At 45.2% G+C, this 17525-nt stretch overlaps 1 long non-coding RNA gene across 1 annotated transcript in view; it reads left to right on the forward strand.

Annotated features, from left to right (window-relative positions):
• Positions 1–12003, forward strand: part of LOC139047332 (uncharacterized) — a 46018-nt gene extending 34015 nt beyond the window's left edge. Inside the window, exon 3 of the long non-coding RNA XR_011507102.1 lies at positions 11537–12003. This is a non-coding gene — a long non-coding RNA (uncharacterized lncRNA). The remainder of the gene's footprint in view (positions 1–11536) is intronic.
• Positions 12004–17525: the final 5522 nt, after the last annotated feature.

Raw genomic sequence — 17525 nt, forward strand, 5'->3', positions numbered from 1 at the left:
CGCGTATTGAAGGAAAATGTCGAAAGTGACGGCAAGACCACCTCCGGGTACTCGATTAAATTCATTTCCATTCAAGTTAATTCAGTTGTACTTTCCTGAACAGGGGTGAACTGGAGAGACACCTGGGCGTGAAAGCTGTCGAAGCAGCTTAACGGAAGCCCAGGGTAAACATCACACATGCCAGCAGCATTTGCTGTGTGATAATGTAACATATTGTAATACATCGAATAGTTTAATACATTTAAAAGAGAAAATAACACTAGTCGATGCATTCTTCATAAACAGTATCAAGTGAATCGCAGTCGTAACCAAGTGTATTTCAGAAGTTGTAGGAAGATCAACATTACAAATCGGAAATACGCTGCTATTTGATCAAAATTGTGCGCAGAATAACGGCTTGTAAACAACACTTGCTTAGAAGCACTCAATTACAACTAATGTTCCAAAACTTATTTGTAAAATTTTTGCACAATTTAAGTTGACTAATTAGCTCATGACACTTCAAACAGTAGTTTGAGTAAATCAAGTGGGTTGGGAACAATATACAATTCGTATATTGTTCGTATTACCCAAACCGAAATGTACCGAATTTTCTTCTCAAAGCCATTATTTAAATTTGTTTACAGGAACCTCCCTGAGAAATTTCACGTCGATCCGAGCATTTTTTTACGTGCTTTTACTCTTTGCGTCGTTGGCCATTTTTGGTACCATCTATCGGTCACGCCGAAACTGACGGATATTTCGCGTAATGGGGCATATAATGCTTCCGCATTATAAATGACGTGAAGAGTGGTCCACTGTTCAAGGGAAGGCTTGAGTGCAGAGCCGTGTCCAGATTTTTCTCCCGCAAGAGGGCAATCGCCTAGATTTGCAGCAGATACATTATGGTTGGTATAAAAGCTCCGACGCCTTTCGACTCATCTCTGCAGTGCACTGGCATTGCTTCCGCAGCCACTTGCAGCTAGGGCGTCAGCGAAATGAGAGCCACAGATTCGTGTGATCGCAGTGCGATCCACAGTTAAAGACTGTGGATCGCACTGTATGCTACACGGTAAACATAAATTACCCCCTTAAACGTCAGAAGTGGTGCAAATATGTCTATAACTCGCACCTTTACACCCTTCTTGGGTGCAAGGCTTTGAGTTATACATAGATTTACACCGTTATTCTATTTTAAGGGTTTACATTATGTTACCGTATAGAGGCGACGCTGACACCCGAATGATCACGTACATCAAGTGGTCTTCTGGCTCTCTTCCGTTTAGTGCGAACGATACGTGCGATTCTTCACGGTCGTGGCTTCTTCAAAGGCGCTCTCGCCCTTGATAAATGGTCTCGACGAGGCCTCTTCTGTGGTCCGTGCGGTCAAGAGAAGGGGAGGATGGTTAGGCGGAGGGGGGAGGGGGGAGGGAAGGACGAAGCCCGACTTGTAGTGAGGTGCCTCTCGCGGTTGGAGTAATCGGATTCTGGCTTCCCGTTCAGAGAGAGGCGACAAGCGCCCGGGGTATCCATGAACGCGGCAATGCTTACCACCTCGTAGCACCGGTCTTGGCACTTCATCCATCACGGCTCCCACTCCGTACGCGTATACAGGAGAGAACGGCCGCGGACGGGCGATGGAGCCGATCTTCGCGCGCCGAGAAACCCCGTTGGCGCGATTGCTTATACGCGTGAGCATGCTTGTACGCGGCGTAGGCGCCGCGTACAAACGACCGCGGAGAAGTCGTCGCCCGAGTTTGAACGAGTGCGCGCTGCAGGTCGTTAATGAGTCGAGCGAGAAAGCAAAGGCGTGTTTCGCGGAGGTTGCTAACAAGGTGAGCCTCTCTGCGTCGTCGCACTTGGAATGGAATCGGCTTCCGATGATGAGGGGGAGGGGGGTCGTCTTTTTTTGTTGTTTTGTCGGTTGCTGTCACTATCCCTGAGAGAGTGTGATATAGAGAGAGCTAGAAAGGGAGAGAAGAGGCTTAGCAGACATTTACAAGCTTCTAAAGGATGTGCAATACGCTCCAATATTAAATAGATTACGGGTTTTAAGGTCCCGAAGCTACGCAATATGGATAATTTCGCTATTTTCAAGCATATATGTTTTGCACGGTTTCTGGTTTCGCCCATTTACAGAGCCCCGCTAAGTCTAGCGGACAGAAAAAGAATAAACAGAAAGAAAGACAAGGGCGAGTAGCGAGAGCGCGTTAACGCAAAAGCCCACACATTTTCACCTCGGTTTTCCCTGCAGATAATAACCTCACAAGTCAGGTGTGCGTAAGTTGTACGAAATATTATGTAGGCGCTAGGCAGTAGGTCTTGAGGGCAATATCGTGCACCTTTCTTTTATCCGGAAACTTGAAAACAGACATTCCGCATGTCTAAAAAACTTAACACCACGCTTTTTTGTTCCGGCGTGATAGATTGATAAGACACGCGACCAGTAGTTGTCTCGGGCAGCAAGCAGGCCCGCCACGATTCGGATGCCGTAGTTAAAGGCACCGGAATAATTCGAACCGTTTGAGGTTTTTTTTTTTTTTTTTAACGCGAAGCTCAACCGAAACATATGTACGCGAGCACCTTTGTGGTTCACCCCGGACCACGAGGTCATCGGGAATCGAGCCGGCGACCTCGTGCTCACCTGCGGGACGTCGCGGTAACTTTGCCACCCCATGGAATTCAATGTGCAAGAACTCGCCCAGCTGCGGCACGAGCGCCGATTACTGCACTCACTCTGACAAGCAGGCGGCGCATTTCACACTTATCTTTTACCAGTTATCAGCGTTTGGCAAATTCGTCAGTATATATATCAACCATCGATTTGTCATTAAAATGTGAAGGCTTCCATGAACTTATTGGTGATTGAATAACAAATTAGAGTTTCTTTTGAGAGTGGACCTGTTCTGTAAACGCAGCCCTTGACTAATAAGGTTAGCGCGATAAAGAATGTTATGATCCGGCGAAGAAGACTGGAGAGGAAAGAGGGAAGCGAGGCATAAGAGGACGAGTCGCGGTCAAGACGGACGCTTCTAAATAGATGATTGTATTTCACACCTGGTACTTTATACACAAGGGACGAGAAAGAATGACGACACGAGCGCAGGCCCGCGCTTGCGTCACCCTTCTGCGTGTCTTCGTCAGTGCGAAATAACGACTCGCCCGTCATTTTACACTGTAAACGGAAATAACTCCGAGGTGGGAGTATACTGCTTGTCCTCTAGCGACCCCCCGGTTCGGAGTTTATTATGCTCCGTATGATCGGAGTAGAATTTTTACTCCGCACGAGCGGAATTTTTGCGTGGAATTATGGGACGTTTTTTTCTGTTTTTTTTTTATTTTTGCTTTGCAATTGACGGAGTTTTTTCGAGGTGCAACGGGAGTATAAAAAGAGGCATCGCGTCAGTTTGCGCGAACATGTTTACATGCAGAGGCTGCTGGTCAAATTTCGAAATATGCACACGAGACCGCGTCAAATTCGATGAAACAAGTCAATGAAAGCACATATATCATGACATACATAAACATTCCAGAAACGCCCAATGCAGAAACTTGAAAGACATCCCACGTACACGCGATACTCAAGATGCAACGGTGCCAGTATATATAGCCACGATACTGTGTGCCTCGAAACCGCCAAGGGAGCAGCTGTGCTGTTTTCAGAATTACGACTCACATGCTCGTTCATACGAGATCTGCCTCTTTGAAACTAACAGAATACCTTAATCAACACAAAACTGTTAATTCAAAATAGTGAGAGAAAAAAAGTTGATGGCGTTATTTTTCAAAACTATGCCATTCTGTGAGTGCTGAAGCGACTTCGCACACTGCCGGCGTTCGCGGCCAAAAAGTAGTGCGTTAGTTACAGTAAGCTAGAAAAATGTAAGTGCATGTGCTGCATAGCAAAATTACATTTTTTCGATATAGTGGTAGCGTAGCAAGAAATTATTACGTGTGAGCATGACCCGCAGCAGCCGACGTAACACCGAAAAATGCGCAGACATACATTTTATACACCGCACTACTTGCTCTGAGTACAAGCAATCTGTCTCGGTTGCGAAAAGGAGCTACATCGCTGATCTGTCGAGTGAACCCCTAAACTCGTAGCCAGCAGGCATGCGTCTAAATCAGTGTCTCGGATAGAGCGTAATGTTAATGCAATATCGGAAGCAACGACGTGACCAAAACCTATATGCGCGATAACAATTCGATTCACATTGCTCAATAAAAAGCTTTATTTTAAGCACACGTATATACTTATGTCCTACCGTTTTTCTTCGGGCGAGGATATCCGTTCACAGACAAATAAAAACAGTTGCTTGCACTCCCGTCTTTCTCACTGGCAACACAGCACCGCAACGAACTTGGATTACGCCATTCATGCGCGACTAGCACGGATGTCGTCGCTCGAACAGTGGCTGCTGTTGCCATTGCTACGCGGTCCTTACAAACATTACACCGGACGTTGTCAGCATGTACTCAAAAGGACATAGAAGTGGCATTTCACGTACTGAAGAACACAAGACAGGGTGACGCAGCACGGAAACACAGCCAGAACGTGAGCCGACATCACGAGCCAGTGAGCAGCTTCGAGGTATACCTAAGCCTTTTTCCGCACTTGAAAACGTGGTTCTTGCAATCATCGTTGTCAGCAAAGTGATCACAGCTAATGTACTTGAAGCTGAGATACAGTGAGCTTCAGGCATGCCTATAACACTTTCTGGAAGGAGATACGGGAAACAAATTGACGAAACGCTGTCACGGAACGACACTTCACAGACGTAAACAAACCGTCAGCCATGAGCACTGCCCGCTCCGCCGAACGCGCCCGGTCGCTGGCGAGGCGCACAGCCTCATGGGAAGCGCCACGTGACTAACCTGTATCGGCGGAGGGGAGTTTTTCAAAACTCACTGTCGGAGTTTCACGGGAGAACAAAATTTTTAAGCGGAGTAAAATCGCGTCATGTCGCCTTAATACTCCGGCAGCTAGCCAGCGGAGTGAAACGAGGGAATGGCGCTGTTTTGCTCCCATACATCGGAGTAAATATTTGAGGAGGGGAGGTTTTAGGGCACATCACCTCTTAAAAACTCTCAGCTGGGTTTATTTTCGTTTACAGTGTATGTACTTGTAGATGTAAGACAGGCGTCGATTTTTGTGTGCTCGCAGTGGCATAATTGGCTGCCGAGTCCCTTATGAAAATGAACCATGAGTTTCTGTGGAGGACGTGATGGGTTCCTAAGGTGACATCAGACATTCATAAGGAATGCATCGTCTAATGTTTTTTGGCATCACAAGTACATCAGAGACTCAAATGACAATGCACCTTAGGATTTCTGATGAGAGGAGTGTACAGCTTACGTGGGTGAGCCAGGCAGAACGCCTTTCTTACCTTATAGCCGCTGACGTCGCGTGCCTCCCCGCGATGCACTCAAGCCAAGCCGAGATCCGACAGCGCGAGCTTTCAATAAGTATACTTGCAAACACGTGAGGCACTTCTCATGACTTTCAGCGGAAGGTCGAGCGACTCAACTATAATTCTGGGCGGCTACGGTGTTGCACTGCTAAGCACGAGGTCGCGGGATCGAATCCCGGCCGCGGTGGCCGCATTTCGATAGGGGCTAAATGCAAGAACGTCCGTGGCATTGTGTCCCAAGAGTGTCCCATGCATTGGGGGCACGTTAAAGATCCCCTGGTGGTCAAAATTAAACCGGAGACCCCCCACTACTGCGGGCCTCATAATCAAATCGTGGTTCTGGCACGTAAAACCCAACAATCCGATTCAGGCTTCAACTGGGCCGCATAATCCTTGATATACGGTTTACGGAGCCGCTATATAGTTATTCAGTTATACCGGAGCTAGTAATTAATCGGACCTTTCACTTTTGTCCCCTAGAAAAGTGTTTAATACTTCCGCTAGCATGAGTACAATGCTTACTCAATTGATGGAAGTTTTCTCGTGATAGGTTTTATTTTTGTAGCAATTGTTTAAAAACGTACGTACGTACAGTCGCGGACAGAATATTATGGACCATGAAATTTTAAAAAAAGATGAATATCTCCGCAACCTCACAACGCAATCTGGTATTTGCATTTTGGACCTCGACTAGAATATGCTAACAATGTTGTCGTGGGCAGTTTTACTGGTTACTGCTACAGGCTGCTCGGGAATTGAACGTTTTCGGAGATCCCGTGGTCCATTTTATTCTGTCCGTGACTGTACGTACGTACGTACGTACATACATACATACATACATACATACATACATACATACATACATACATACATACATACATACATACATACATACATACATACATACATACATACATACATACATACATACATACATACATACATACATACATACATACATACATACATACATACATACATACATACATACATACATACATACATACATACATACATACATACATACATACATACATACATACATACATACATACATACATACATACATACATACATACATACATACATACGTGCATGTATGTGTGCATGTCCGTTTAGGTGCTGAAATCACGGAACCTTATATTTAGCGCTCTGCGCCCCACTCGTCCTATTATTGAGCTCCCGTCGCGTGATCGGTATGGTGATACAATTCCTCCTCCTGATCTTAGATTGCCTTAACGAGAAAAGAAAAGAAAGCAACGCGATTTCCACGAAATTCAAGGGGAGCGTGCTCGTGCAGGGAAAGGCGTACAGCCCGCGTCCGCAGCTCTCGTCGGCATCGCAGCGGGCGCGGTGAGAACACTTGCATATAGACGAGTCGCCTGTCTCCACGGTAAACACGGTGAACGTAAATCTTTCTCGCCGGATGCGGCGCAACTCTATATACATCGATGAGAGTTCGCGGGACGCCCAAGACCGTACTTCCCGAGGCGCCAGCGATGTTCGCAGCTGCGGCTGAAGACGTAATCACGGGACCGACAGCAGGCTGTCCGTGATCGAAGCAGTATAGGCGTGATACGCGACGCCATAAGGTGAACGAAGGAGCCAGAGCACACCCGTCTGCATGCGTGCGGCTCGTTGCGTCGAACCGCCTACCCAGGCACGTCTGACAGTGGTGCAGAAACAAAAGAACCGAGTGTTGGAAATATGCGCTCCCTGACGGGGGCCCGTGCAGAGTTTGCACGCGTCGACTGACGCTTGTTTATCGGCCGACGAGGATGCGCGCTTATTTACTGCGGCTGGCATTCGGCTGTAGGTGCACTCGCCGTTGTTGCCGCGGAATGACACAAGCGGATGGTCTTTTTTCGTTTTAGTTCCTCCCTCTCTGGAGGGTTTCGTTACAACGAGACGCGGCTGTCATGCCACGTCTGAAAGGGTACAGCGTCCACCTTGTATATGCGGCAGGCACTGGGTTCGAATCCCGGTGCCACCGGAAACCCGCCGTTTTTTTCTTTTTCTAATGGCTATAGAGATGTACCACGACCTGGCACTCGGTTGTTCAAATGGGTTCTCATTTTGAAAGGGGGGGGGGGAGGAGGGTGGCTATAGAGATTTGATGCAATTTTGATCAAATAGTCGAGCATCCAGCGCTACTGTAGCGTATGCTCGGTAGCGCCCCATCTCCCCACGTATGCCCAAAGCATACTGACGACGCTGACGAAGCGGCTGACGAAGCGGCTGGAGAGCTCCCGAGCACAGTGTCATAGCTGTCCGAAATGTTAGCGAGTAAAACAGAGCGCAATACGGTCTATAAGACCTCTCATCTGATGCAAGTCAGTGAAGAAGGAACAAATGGAGACGTCATTACTACGCTTTCTAGTAACTGTGTACGGGACAACATAACGCGAACCCTTCTATGCATTCAGGCTGTTGCCCTATGTCTATCTCCCCTCTCTCTATCTTTTCTTCCCTATGCCCTTTCCCCCAATGCAAGGTAGTAAACCGCACGTGCCTCTGTTTAACCTCCCTGCCTTCGCTCTGTCCTATGCAGGTGTGCAGGCAGCATAGTTAGTGCTTTGTAGAACAGAGTTGTTACAGCAACCAGTGATGCGTATTAATTTGCACCCGTTTGTGTCCACATGTTGTGGCCTATAATTCCGTGCGCCCCCGTAACGTGCGCCAAAGCTTAAAGGTATGCAAGCGCCACATAGCTGGGGGGCAGAACCAATGTAATGGTATTTGCGATCGCTTGTAGTGGGTCACACTATTTATTTTTATTTCTCCTAATAAGGCAGTTAGTGAATACATAATTAATCAACGCTGGTCAGAATCGGAGCACACCATTTGTCAAGGAGGAGGTAGAGGAAAAACATTTATAGAAAAATAAAAGGACGAGCAGGTGTCTTTCTGCTTGTGCGAGGAGGCGTCCTCAGTCCAGGGCTCCTGCGGCTCTTGCTGTGTCCCGGGCCCGCTGCACCAGTTGCGGCTGGTTACGAGGGTCTGAGCTAGGCAGCACGGCTTCCCACTGCTCGGGTGTCGTTGTTGGGTATTCACGGGGGTCAAGAACGCATGAGAGAACTACTTTGTATGCGTGCACTGTTTGTACGCTGCTCTCTGTGAAGCAAGAGTTGCTCACAGCTTGCTGCGAAAATTTCTAGGGAGAACTCAGGCACTGTAATCGATCAGCCACCATGGTAACGCTGTTTAGTACGTAGATTTGTCTAATCTTCGTGATTGTGGCTTGGGAAGTTCTTGCGGCTTACTACATGGGTTATCTGCCTCTATCGCATAAAAGTTTCGAGCATTCATAGTTTTTTTCTAAACGCACAAGGCAATAAGACTATGTGCATATACGCTTAATCAGTGTGACTCGCTGTATATATAACGTAATATTTTGTTGAAAATTGATGCATTGCAAGGTCACGAACCCGTTCAAAGCCCGAAGGGCGAAGTTTAGGCAAAACCATCTTAGAATATTAGAATACTACTTACTTCACAAACACACACACAAATATATATATATATATATATATATATATATATATATATATATATATATATATATATATATATAGCAGCGCAAGAAGACGGGTGAAGAGATGAAGCATGAAAGGTGCAGCATGAACCTCCCGTGAGGGCTGACATTATCTTTGTGTTCCTTCTTATATCATACCGTCCTTCAGAGGTACACTTCTGTACTCTCGATGCTGCACACAACTGTGAAATATGAGTAGGTGGAGGAAGAAATAGAGAGAGAGGATGGGGCATAGTTTCGAGTGATGGGAACGCGGGGTTCACCGCCGACATCTAAGCTGCTCCCTTAACTAGAAGCGCTGACATCATTCTTGTCTCCGGTAGGTCAGCAGATGATCTGAAAGTGCAGCTATATGTTCTATACAGACGCTGAATATGCTGGTTAATATTCGTGGTGTTAAGTATAGTTACTTTCTTATGCTTCCAGTATCACGCTTCACTTTTGGCAAGGACAAGGGATGTAGGCAGATGCTTCGTGTGTAGGGAGATTGCGAAGATATTGTTTTTGCTGCCTGAAACCATTGCTCGTGGTGGTTGTTTTTGATGGTGATGTACTGTGTCTTCTACTTCGTGTTCTTAGCTCACCGCGGTTCGTTTCATAAAACTCATAAGAACCTTTATAAAACAGACTACTGATTTTTGTTGAGACATTGTTGAATAATTGTTAACTCGCAAGCAAGCACCATACAATTGCTGTGTCAATAGCAAAATAAGAGCTTTTGAAAAAACTGCAGTTATGTTTTCAATGAAAAGTGTATTTTAATGAAGCAGGAATATTTTTAACTCCACTCAATAAAATTCGCATGATAATTTAACGGCCTTTCAACATACTTTCGTCATTGAGATTCAATAAATTATCAATGTTAAAGCAGAAAACTCTAAAAGTGAAATGTCTCAGTTATCTTTCAACAAATTGAAATGCTAATTTTCAACATTTGTTGATAAAATTTTGGTCGGGGTACTTATCACTACCATTTCTAATGTTCAATAACTCTTCAATGACTACTCAGCAAAATGTTTCGTAAATGAAAGTTGAAACGTTCACAGCCTACAAGCTTGCCGTTTATAAAACCATGCATGTGCTACAACACAGTAAAGTGAAACACTCTAACTTGCCATGGAAATACAAGTTATATTCATCAGACTGCAATACCTGTTGTCTTCTCGTTCATTCTTCAGTCTTCCATGACTGCACTTATTAAAATCACGCAGGACGCTCAATTTCAGTTCAACAATAAGCCTACTGAATGCAACGAAAATTCAATAGTGTCCCCAAAAAATGTGTATGATGAATTTTGCATTGGCTTATATGGTGCAAGTTACGTCGCCCTAGCACGTTACCTTTGATAAATCACAGGCGATCAGGTAATCCGCGCGGCAACGATTCTCAATCGCTAAACATCTATAATCTCTGCCAATTAATACTCATATGATTGATATCAGCGATAAAAAAAAAGAATGGTGCGCATGGATTAGATAATATTCCTCTTTCTTCTTGCTGGAGAATGAGGCAGTCGACGTCTTCGCCCGAGCTCACGTTCAGCACGCTTTCTCACAGGACGCGCCGAGGAGCACGGAATGAAGTCTCAAAAAAGTACTGCGATATTTTGCAACACTACAGGCCACACAGAAGAAGTTACCCGCCACTTCACCCCAGCCTAATTAGGGAAGAGGCAGTAAATCTCAGGAAATCGCAAACCAACAGCACTGTATCTTATGGAGCCGAATCTCAGCTACTCAGCGTTCCTACTTCTCTCCGCGTATACTGTGATGTTTCGGCCACCCTATGCCATATGGTACGGGGATGTGTCGGAAGAAATGGCACCGCAGACACCCAGACACTAGCCGATGAGCAGCAGGAGGCCAAGCTGTAAGCGATCAAGGCAGAAAGCTGGGCTAGTTGGTGTGTCATCATTAATCAAAAGACTAGCGCAAATAACAGGGACGCAGACAGAGAAGACAACAGGACGAGCGCTAATCGTCCTGTTGTCGCTAATCGTCCTTAGCGCTCGTCCTGTCGTTGTTGCGCTATTTGAGCGTCCCTGTTATTTGCGCTAGTTTTTTGATTAATCAAGGTGTAAGACCCACAGCCAAAGAGACAGCGCAGCGTCATCAAACGGGCATGTGGGAGATGGCCATGGCTCGCGGCTACCTGGAAAAAGGATGCCGCCCACCTAGCCCGCATACTGCGCGTGCTCAGATTAAAAGCTTATTCTTTCTCTTGCAGGTCGCGCTCATCGAGAGATCGTTGTGGAAAATGAAAACTTGTGCCAAGTGACTTTCATGCAGGGAATTATATCTTAGCGAATTCAATTGGCCGTTCGCGGGGATTTATGATTGCGCGCCATTGACCTCTCATGTCGTTTTACGAAGAATTAATTTGGAGAAGACGCTTAAAAAAGTGAGCAGGACTGCTGGGAGCCTCACATTATAAGCAAAGGGATTGCATATATTTTTCACCGGTTTTCTTTCTTTTTTTACCTTTTCCTTTTTTTTTTTCACCAGTGCCCTAACCAAAAGTCTGTCGTTAGTATGTGCTAAGCTAACAAACCGGCAAGTATTTCTCTTACTTATATTTTTTTTCGTTTCTTTTTTTTTACACTCTCCAGTTTCGAAACAGAGGAGCCTAAACAAGAGAAAGCGACCAGACAATGAAAAGGGGTCATTCAACCTTCAAGATGTTGCGAGAAGCAACAAAGGAAAGAAACATTGTGTGGCCAGATCTCGCGCCCACGCACGGTTTAGACTGGCGAGCCACTCTTACGTGCCAGAAGACTAATGACGTTTCCATACACACACAGCTACACGTGACCCAGCATTGCGCGCCATTGTATAGAGTTTCTGCGGTTTCGGATAGCGGCGCTTTTCGTACTCATAGCCACGATACAAAGCACATCTCAACCTCGAAAGGAAAAGTTGCGGCACCAAGCTGCTGCCTCGAGAGATCGCAACATTCTGGCGTTCACGCTCCGAAGGAGGCAATAAATGTGGCGACACCTCGCGCCCTTCTCTTAAATCAAACTCGAGCCGCACGCAACACCTTGCGAGGCTCGTTTGACCTACGCCCCAAACTACACATACACCCACACGCAAAAGGTAACAAGACGAAAGAGGTGAGAGTCGGGTTGCCCTGAAAAGCGTGGCCTGCCGCGGGATTTTCGGCGGCGGTGGATTCTTTCTTCTGTGTGCGCCCGGATCGTGTTTTAGAGAGATGGATGTCTTCGTGCAACGCGGAGGTAAAGAAGAAAAAAAAACGAAAAAGAAAGGAGAAGACTTGAATTTCACTTCCCGGGATTTACGTCGTGGGAGGTTGGCAGATGAATGGACGCTGTCTCTAGCTGAACCCCGGCCGTGCAGGCACGAACACCTCGAAGGCCTTAAACAGTTTGTTATACATCTTAGCTATGTGTCTTGCTTTTTCGAGCCCGTGTACGTCTTTCGATGCTCAGCGTTCCCAGAAAGTCTCTTCGCAGGAGGCATATTTTACGGAGAATTAATTCGAAAAGCGGAAGAGCACCAAGCGTGAGTACTCCATGGCCAAGTTAGAAAGGCTCTTTGTTTTAATCGCTAAAGATGCTGGCAGTGTCCTTACGTTGACTTCGTGTGCGTGTACTCCTTCTATAGCTTTTCATGATCGAACTGTACGCGGACGAAATAGCACTAATAGTCTACTTTTTTCCGCCCAACCTTAGCCAAAGCAAATATATTCACTCATGATATAGGGAAACATGGCTTACCTATAAACATGCAGCTACAAGCAGCATGCTTTGCAATGTAAACTTTGAAAACTTAGCCACGCCTATAGTATTCGTGCCTGTAAAGAAAATTTGAACCACTAGATTTCGAGTACGTTTTAACGCAAGAGCGCTAAGGGCCCCGTGTCGCGGGAAATCCGGTGTCGGACGTCGCTTCGGCAAAAATTATCCGACGATTACGATACTCCTAATGCGAAATTTGAGCGCAGCTCTATACGTGTTTCCATTTCGCGATATTCTGAAGCAAAGAATTTGAGAGAGACATGTAGCAGAGTCGGTAATGGTCGAAAATCTGATCTGCGGATCAAGCGAGCCGGCGTTTATACATGACTCGTCAAAGGTTCCAGTGTGATCGCTGGTGCCGCATGGCTTCCAGAAAGTACTATACAATTCGCATAGCGCATACAATCAGATTAAGAAACAATCTCACACAATAACAACCAAAACAAGCGCGAACGAGACCGACCCAACAGAACCAAACAGGCGCGGGCGAGAGCTTTGGCGCGAGCAGACGATAGTACGAAACGAGCGGATCGGCTGAGACCAGACACGAGTGCGCATCGAGCCGTAAGGAGGGTCCGCATGACACCAGCATCGCGCGCGCACGTCACTGAAGGGGCCGCTCTCATTGGTCTCCGCCATTCGCGGCTCGCGTCCTTCGTCTCCCACTCCAGCGAAGGGGGGCGGAGCTGGTTACGAGGCCGACAACGCCGACGACGACGCGAAACCCAGGAACGGACGCCAAAGAGCTGCGCTCTAAAATAATTTCGAACCAAACTCCGAACCACGCATACCAAACCACGCTTCTACCACCAAAGTTGCTCATACGTTCTCTTTCCTTCTTTAAAAAGTTATTCCTCGGAATTTTGAGAGCGGCAGCACACAAACAAATGTAAAGAAAAAAAAAGGGCACCGACCAACACCGCATAACTTTTATGTTAGCTCTTCTCCGACTGAAATATTAAAAGTGCGAAGCAATCACAGGACATCGACCCACGCAAGAGTCCGCGTTTCTACCAGAAAGCTTGCCTTCGTGCAAAGCGTTCGCCGCCAGTGTTTTCCTGTAAACGTTACCATTACATAAGCTGCGGTGGCCGGGAAGCATGAAAAACAGTCAGGGGTCTCTGAATGCTATCACGTTCCACTCTTAAAGGCGAAGCTGAAGCATCCTCCTATTTTCCCCTCCGCACGCAGTGTACTGGTATCACCACCACTACTTAGAGTCATCACACTCTGCAACTTGTATACAGAGTCAAATATGATTATGATGACGATGATGATCATTAGGAGGATTTATTTTAATGTGCAAGACTCATCGGCCTACTAAGTATGGGAGGCTGGGATGAACAGATCGAGCGTGAAAACTAAAAAAAAAAAGGTTCTTACGCTAGCCAATCGCGATTTTGGACAAACGAATATAGTAATGTACCTACGCACAGGTTTGTGAGGCAGTGAAGGAAAAGCTTTAGGGCTGTCGCCTCTACACATGTGTTTCAGCACCCAGCTAGTACGACACACGAGTTTACAACGCATTCCATTGCGGTTGCGCGGAGCCGATACTGAATTAACATAGCTTGCAATTTGCGATGGTCTCGCATTCACTAACGTAACAGAGCAAAGCAAGAAAATAAAATTCGGATTTACCAGTGCGTAAGCTGTTTTACGTCTTCCTTTGAATATAAGGACTGTAGTAAGCGAGAGGTGTCTGGGGCCAATCCTAAAGAAAGAAAAAAAAAGCTCAAAATATACTGTGGGGCTGTGTTAAAGGACCCTTAAATATATTTGTGCGCTGCCGACATACACGCACACCATGTACATCAAGTGGTGGCAAGCGTGCGTGCAGAGTGTCACAGGTACATGGCGCGAAAACAGCTGAAATTTCGAACGAAAGCCCATGTTCCTTTGCTCCCGTGGCAGCCACGCACCTATGGCAAAAGGAGAGTCGAGGTCGCACGTAGAAACGCCACGTAAGAACTCACTGCCTGGAACGTCACTGATTATGGTACGTGACTTCTGTAAACCATCCAATAGAGAACTTTCAATAACGCCACTGCAAGTGCGCCGCGCATCTAGAAAGGACCAAGATGATGATGATGAACAAAACGTTTATTTAACAGATGGTTGTTTTATTCCTGTGATGGGCGGCCCCCCTTAGTCCAGGAAGCCTTGACGCCGAGCAGTCCTCTTCGCCAAGTCCCCGAGCTTGTGCTGGTTATCAGGGTGCATGATGTCCAGCTGGTGCTCCCACTGCCAAAAAGGGGGGGAAAGGGAGGGGAGGCGAGACTCATTACGTAAACCCTTACAAAAATGGGTTTGGCCTTTCTGTCACTCATGAGTCACCTATCAGTCACCCCTGTCACCTAGCTGTAGACTCGACCTTTCTGTAGACTAAGTCTGCAGAATGTCTGCAGACACCATGCGGACTGCAAGTAGAGTTGTCTGTAATATGCGTGCCCAGTGAGTGTGTGAGTAAACATATATATGTATCTATATATACATACATATTCTGAACCATAACACATTTTATAACTACGGTTAAATAGGTTTGACCTTTCAGTCACCCATGAGTCACCCACCAGCCACCTCTACGTAGACCTAGTCTGCAGATTGTCTGCAGACATCGTGTGGACGGCAAGTAGACTTGTCTGTAATATGCATGTCCAGCGAGTGAGTGTACGTATATATATATATATATGTATATATATATACACGCACACACATATTCTGAGCCATTACACACTTTATAATTACGGTTAAATAGGTTTGACCTTTCAGTCACCCATGAGTCACCCAACAGTCACCTCTACGTAGACCTAGTCTGCAGATAGTCTGCAGACATCGTGTGGACGGCAAGTACACTTGTCTGTAATATGCATGTCCAGCGAGTGAGTGTACATATTTATATATATATGTATATATATATACACGCACACATATATTCTGAGCTATTACACATTTTATAATTACGGTTAAATAGGTTTGACCTTTCAGTCACCCATGAGTCACCCACCAGTCACCTCCACGTAGACCTAGTCTGCAGATTGTCTGCAGACAATGTGTGGACGGCAAGTAGACTTGCCTGTAATATGCATGCCCAGCGAGTGTGAGTGTATATATACATATATATGTATATATATATACACGCACACATATATTCTGAGCTATTACACATTTTATAATTACGGTTAAATAGGTTTGACCTTTCAGTCACCCATGAGTCACCCACCAGTCACCTCCACGTTGACCTAGTCTGCAGATTGTCTGCAGACATTGTGTGGATGGCAAGTAGATCGACCCGTCATGTAATATGCATGCATGCCCAGCGAGTGTGTCTATATATACATACATACATACATATATATATATATATACATATATATATATATATATATATATATATATATATATATATATATATATATATATATATATATATATATTCTGAACGATTACACATTTTGTAATTACGATCAAATAGGTAAATTTGACCTTTCAGTCACCCTCGAGTCACCCAGCAGTCACCTCCACGTAGACTTCGTCTGCAAATACCGTACAGACAGCCTGCAGACTGAACCACGACACATTTTGTCATTACGGTTAGTTTTACAGTTTTCAACTTTGTCACCCATTGCTACAAACAGTCTGACAATGGCCGTAAGCTAAAGCAATTAATAATAATTGAAATAAGGTAGTGGCTATGTAAGTTGCCTTAAATGTACCAGTTGTACTATGGGTCAAGTGATCCTGGATCCTGGATAAAAGTGATCTATACATGGTTATTCGACACTCAGTCTCACACCGAATGCTAGTTACAAACCATGCATGCTTGCATCTACGAAAACTTGTTCGATCAGTAGAACTCCAAGGTTAACCTGGTGCTGAACACAATTCTTGCTAAAACTAGAGTGCCCATTCCTAGCATGTGTAGAGGCATGTCCAAATTAAAGCAGATTTTAATAGCTCATGGCACATCTGTAGCATGTCCATCAGCTAACCCTTAGTGCTCCCATAAATAAAAAAAAAAGTGCGATCTACAGAAGGTATGCAGTTTTATACTCCAGCAAGCTTACAGAAAAGCTTACCAGAACAGCATACAGGTCACACAGGCCTGCGATAACGAAAAAGATGCTCACGACATAGGCTAATAATAAGGTAGTTATATAAACATCAATCAATAAATATTTATTTGACATTCATTCATTTACAAAACAAAAGCTTGCATCAGAACTAAAAGGTGCTAGTTCGCAGCTTGACAAGATATTTATCCTTCAAAGCAATGAAGACAGAAATGGAGGCAAACATCACATTTAGTTGGCGCCCACTTCAGGCAATGTGTTATCGGCGATACATACTTGAAGTAGGTATATACAAGATGCACATGTAGTTATTCTCTTCAGATAAACATTTCAAACTGAGCACACTAATTTTCCAACAAACACACAAGATATAGCAGAAACACTGAAATCAAATTTATGTGCACAGGCAAGTCAACTAAGTACATAAGTACAGACATGTCACACACTAAAATCTAACAATTGTTAGAGAACCACAAATGATGCATACATAATTCATGTGTTGCTGCTATGGCAAAATACTAAAAAATCAACATTTCTGTGACACAAACAAGTTTTTTATAGCTAATTCACAGTGATGTAACAATTTACTTGATTTGAACAAGGCAGATTTAACGATCTGAAGGAAAACATTCAATCAATTATACGAGAGCACTTGACCAGTGCTTTTGAAAGCATTTAGAATCAATGGAATGAGCATTATATTGTTACGGTGAAAGGAAGGAAGAAGTTGAATTGGACTAGAGGAAGACGAAGTCTGGCAGTTGCCT

The sequence above is a fragment of the Dermacentor albipictus genome, chromosome 7 (genome assembly GCF_038994185.2).
Source record: "Dermacentor albipictus isolate Rhodes 1998 colony chromosome 7, USDA_Dalb.pri_finalv2, whole genome shotgun sequence".
Lineage (NCBI taxonomy): Eukaryota > Metazoa > Arthropoda > Arachnida > Ixodida > Ixodidae > Dermacentor > Dermacentor albipictus.